General features: G+C 35.0%; 1 pseudogene; it reads right to left on the bottom strand.

Annotated features, from left to right (window-relative positions):
• Positions 1–4,523: 4,523 nt before the first annotated feature.
• Positions 4,524–5,408, bottom strand: LOC134381632 (F-actin-capping protein subunit alpha-2-like; annotated as a pseudogene).
• Between the last annotated feature and the right edge of the window lie 279 nt (positions 5,409–5,687).

Here is a 5,687-nt window from a genome sequence, read left to right as displayed (position 1 = left end):
TGGGACCATTAGCAAGAACTCAGAGGAAGGATAAAACCTAATGGATCTGATTATGCCTGATCTATACGACTAACTTGGCATAGTGAACACAAATATTCAAGAAAGTAAATTTTAAAAATTTGGTCTAGGCATCAAGGAACATACATTTATTTTTAATTAGATCTTTGACCTCCGTTTTCTCCCCTAAATATGGAAGAATTTTGTATACCAACAGGATAAAAGGTGTGAGAAAATTATTATAAACAGGAGTATCTTTTAAACCCAACTTATCCTTTCTATGCTTAGAATACATTAATACTTCCAGACAATGAAAAATTACTAGATTAAAAATATAATGGTCTGAGGGTTACTATTCCAAAGAGCTCATTAAAATTGATAAGAAAAAGGCTGAGACCTCAATATGAAAATGAGCAAAGGACATAAACAAACAATACATACCAGCAAAGATAATTAGCAAGCAAACATGAGAAAATGTTTAACCTTGCTAGTTATCAAAGAAAAACTAGCTAAAATAATTGCGATAATGTCTTACACCATTTAAATGTGTAAGAGAAATGATATTGTGATGAGTTCCACCAAATGTTTAAAAATAATTAACATCAATCCTTCACAAACTCCTCCAAAAAAAATAGAATAGGAGGGAATACTCCCCATCTCATCTTATAAGGCCAGTATTACCCTGACACCAAAACCAGACAAAAACATCACAAGAAAAGGAAACCAATGTCTCTTATGAATACAGATGTAAAAATCCTCCACAAAATACTAGCAAACCAAATCCAGCAACATATGAGGGCACTTCAAAAAGATTATGGAAAGATTCATATTATCTTTTAATTCTATTTTTCCATGAAATTTTTGAAGTACCCTCATATTAAAAAGATTACGCACCACGACCAAGTCAATTTTATCCTAGGAATGCATGGGTAGTTCAACATACAAAAATCAATCAATGTAATATTAATAGAATGAAGGGAAAAAAAACCCACAATCATCTCAGAAAAGCATTGAGAAAATACACCTTTTCATGAAAAAAACACTCAATGAACTAAAAATAGAAGGGAATCCCCTTAACCTAGTAAAGGCCATCTACAAAAATCCATAGCTAATATTAAATTTAATGGTGAAGGACTGGATGCTTTCCCCTAAGATCAAGAACAAGGCAAGAATATCTGCTCTCACTATTTGGTATTGACTTAGTAGTACCAGTTGGAACCAGTAGCCAAAAAAAAAAAAAAAAAAAAGGAAAAGAAAAGAAAAGAAAGAAAAGGCATCCAGATTGGAATGGAAGTAAAACTATTTCTATTTGTAGGTGATGTAATCTTACACAAGGGGTCATCAAAAAGTTCGTGGAAAGATTCGTGTTATCTTTTAATTCCATTTTTACATGAATTTTTAAAAGTATTCTCGTACGTATAAAATCTAAAGAAATCCAAACAAAAAAACTATGAGAATTAAAAAATGAGTTTAGGAAGATTGCAGTATATAAGATCAATATATAAACTTCAATTGTATTTCCAAAGACTATCAATAAATAATTTGGAAATAAAATTTACACAGCAGTATACATTTACAGTAGCATCAAAAAGAATAAAATGATCATCCTGAATGGGGAAAAGCTGAAAGCTTTTCCTTTAAGAACAGGCACTAGACAAGGATGCCCACTCTCACCACTCCTATTCAACATAGTGTTGGAAGTACTAGCCAGAGCAATCAGAGAAGAGAAGGAAATAAAGGGCATCCAGATTGGAAAAGATGAAGTCAAACTGTCCCTGTTTGCAGATGACATGATCCTATATATCGAACAGCCTAAAACCTCTACAAAAAAACTCTTGGAATTGATAAATGATTTCAGCACAGTAGCAGGATACAAAATCAACACACAAAAATCAGTAGCATTTCTTTTCTCCAATAGTGAACATGCAGAAGGAGAAATCAAGAAAGCCTGCCCATTTACAATAGCCACCAAAAAAATAAAATACTTAGGAATTGAGTTAACCAAGGAGGTGAAAAATCTCTATAATGAGAACTACAAACCACTGCTGAGAGAAATTAGAGAGGATACAAGAAGATGGAAAGATATTCCATGCTCTTGGATTGGAAGAATCAACATAGTGAAAATGTCCATACTACCCAAAGTGATATACAAATTCAATGCAATCCCCATCAAAATTCCAAAGACATTTTTCTCAGAAATGGAAAAAACTATTCAGACATTTATATGGAACAATAAAAGACCACGCATAGCCAAAGCAATGCTCAGCAAAAAAAATAAAGCTGGAGGCATAACACTACCTGACTTTAAGCTATACTACAAAGCTATAATAACCAAAACAGTATGGTACTGGCATAAAAACAGACACACTGACCAATGGAATAGAATAGAGAATCCAGAAAACAACCCACACACTTACTGCCATCTGATCTTTGACAAAGGCACCAAGCCTATTCACTGGGGAAGGGACTGCCTCTTCAGCAAGTGGTGCTGGGATAACTGGATATCGATATGCAGGAGAATGAAACTAGATCCATACCTCTCACCGTATACTAAAATCAACTCAAAATGGATTAAGGATTTAAATATACACCCTGAGACAATAAAACTTCTTAAAGAAAACATAGGAGAAACACTTCAGGAAATAGGACGGGACACAGACTTCATGAATACGACCCCAAAAGCACGGGCAACCAAAGGAAAAATAAACAAATGGGATTATATCAAACTAAAAAGCTTCTGCACAGCAAAAGAAACAATTAAAAGAGTTAAAAGACAACCAACAGAGTGGGAGAAAATATTTGCAAAATATACATCTGACAAAGGATTAATATCCAGAATATATAAGGAACTCAAACAACTTTACAAGAAGAAAACAAGCAACCCAATTAAAAAATGGGCAAAAGAGCTAAGTAGGCATTTCTCTAAGGAAGATATCCAAATGGCCAACAGACATATGAAAAAATGCTCAACATCACTCAGCATCCAGGAAATGCAAATCAAAACCACATTGAGATACCATCTAACCCCACTTAGGATGGCTAAAATCCAAAAGACTATGAACGATAAATGCTGGCGAGGCTGCGGAGAAAAAGGAACTCTCATACATTGTTGGTGGGACTGCAAAATGGTGCAGCCTCTATGGAAAATGGTATGGAGGTTCCTTAAACAATTGCAAATAGATCTACCATACGACCCAGCCATCCCACTGTTGGGAATATACCCAGAGGAATGGAAATCATCAAGTCGAAGGTATACCTGTTCCCCAATGTTCATCGCAGCACTCTTTACAATAGCCAAGAGTTGGAACCAGCCCAAATGCCCATCATCAGATGAGTGGATACGGAAAATGTGGTACATCTACACAATGGAATACTACTCAGCTATAAAAACGAATGAAATACTGCCATTTGCAACAACATGGATGGACCTTGAGAGAATTATATTAAGTGAAACAAGTCAGGCACAGAAAGAGAAATACCACATGTTCTCACTTATTGGAGGGAGCTAAAAATTAATATATAAATTCACACACACACATACACACACACACACACACACACACAAACCGGGGGGGGGGGGGGAAGAAGATATAACAACCACAATTATTTGAAGTTGATACAACAAGCAAACAGAAAGGACATTGTTGGGGGGGAGGGGGGGAGGGAGAAGGGAGGGAGGTTTTGGTGATGGGGAGCAATAATCAGCTACAATGTATATCGACATAATAAAATTAAAAAAAAAAAAAAAAAGAATAAAATGTTTAGGAACAATTTAGCAAAAGATGTGCAAGACCTGTACACTAAAAACCAGAAAACATCATGAAAAAAATTAAAGAAGACCTAAATAAATGGAAAGACAATCTATGTTCCTGGATTGAAAGACTTCATAGTTTTTTTGTTTTTTTAAGGAAAATTTGCATTTTAACGTCACATTGAATTTCAGTACTTTTCAATCTAAGAAAAAAATAAACTGAGACATGGTCATGAATTCAGGGTTATATATATTACAATTTTCCTTGTTATAATACATTTGTGGCTTTATGATAAAAATAACTCAGGAACATATGGAATTCAAGTTAATTTGCATAATTGTCACAAGAAAAAAAGAATTAAATACATTTCTGAAATATTTATTTCCATTTAATTTCAGAGTCTCAAAACAGCATAAGACCTTGGCCTTGTTTTTAAAAAGTCTAGTTAAACACTAAGCTAGCTAAATAACTTCTTGAGAGGTTTTAACACTATTAATATTGAAAGTCCTGTCCCTGTAATCTCATTCTTACATAAATGGAGGAGGTGGGGGGAAATGTAGACAATTTCTTTAGCAGCACATATGGCTAAATTCATCAACCACCTTAAAGTAGGATGTCTATCATTGACCCCATTAGAAAGAATTGGGCAAATATCAAAAGTTACCCATTTCATAAACCAAAAGACAATAATTTTAAATAGCAACAGCCCATCTGACTATACAGCTTGACAGTTCTGAATACTTTTGCAATCATTATTTTTTTAATGTAAAGATGCTAAAATGATCCAGTTAGGCAATGTTTGCCGTATGCATTCTGTACGTCTTTGCCAACCACGTAGCTAAAGCTCTTGTTCCAATCAATCTTAGTGCATGTAACTGGCAACTGTTGACATAAGTCTTTGAAAGTAGTGTTCAACATTGTCTGATAATTCCTACTGATGGCAGTTTGGTATTCATTTTCTGCAGCTTCTACAATCTTTATAAATTCTTTTGCTGTTTGCACCTCAGATGCTGTTGGGAATCTTGTATATCTTTATAACTCACTAGCTGAACATTACCATCTTCATAATAGGGAACCTGAATTTTCAAGATGCCAACCACTGGTGGTTGAAGGAATGATTGTAAACCTCCACTCTGACCTCTGATGACCATTCCAAAAGTTTTTTGCTTGGAACTGATGGCTTTCTATACATGCAATAATGATTTGCTGTCCATCTATTTTTTTGCCATACACAGTGCAGCTCCCATTCAGGTAATGTCCTTTTATGTAAACTCGCAGAGCAATTTCTACTGAAGTTCTTCATGATTTAATTGCATTTTCTGCTTCATAGGGTCTTGGATCAGTTGTTTCCTTTCTTAAGTGAGCAAATTTGAAACAGATTCTGTTTTTTGGATCCAAAAATTTTCCGTTTCCCAAGTTACCATGTCCTGTTATCAATACCTCATCTTCATAACCTTCAATTTGTACTGGAGTAAACTGGTCCAAGGTATACCATGCAAATGCATAGGCTGCTCCTTCCCTGAGAAGATTATCATTATTAAGCAATAACCATACATCATTAAACACCTCTTTAAATTCTCCAGGAGGGGCATGAATGAGGAGTTTTGCTGCTATATGCACCTTCTCCTCATCAGACAAATGGTCGTCCAGATCTGCCATCTTCCTTCTGGCGACACTGTGGCAGATGTGGCAGCCACCTGACTTCCCCCTTTCCATGCTGGAAGACTTAATATTGTTAAGATGGCAATGCACTCCAAATTAATCTGCAGATTCAACACAATACTTATCAAAATCCCAGCTGCCTTGTTTTGTGCAGAAATTGAAAAGCTAATTGTAAAATTTATATGGAAATTTAAGGTACCCAGAACAGCCACAACACTCTGGAAAAAGAAAAAAGTTGAAAGAAATACACTCCTTGATTTCAAAGTTTATTATGAA

Source organism: Cynocephalus volans, chromosome 7 (assembly GCF_027409185.1).
Source record: "Cynocephalus volans isolate mCynVol1 chromosome 7, mCynVol1.pri, whole genome shotgun sequence".
NCBI lineage: Eukaryota > Metazoa > Chordata > Mammalia > Dermoptera > Cynocephalidae > Cynocephalus > Cynocephalus volans.
The sequence above is the reverse complement of the archived record's forward strand: the minus strand, read 5'-3'. Positions and strand labels throughout refer to the sequence as shown.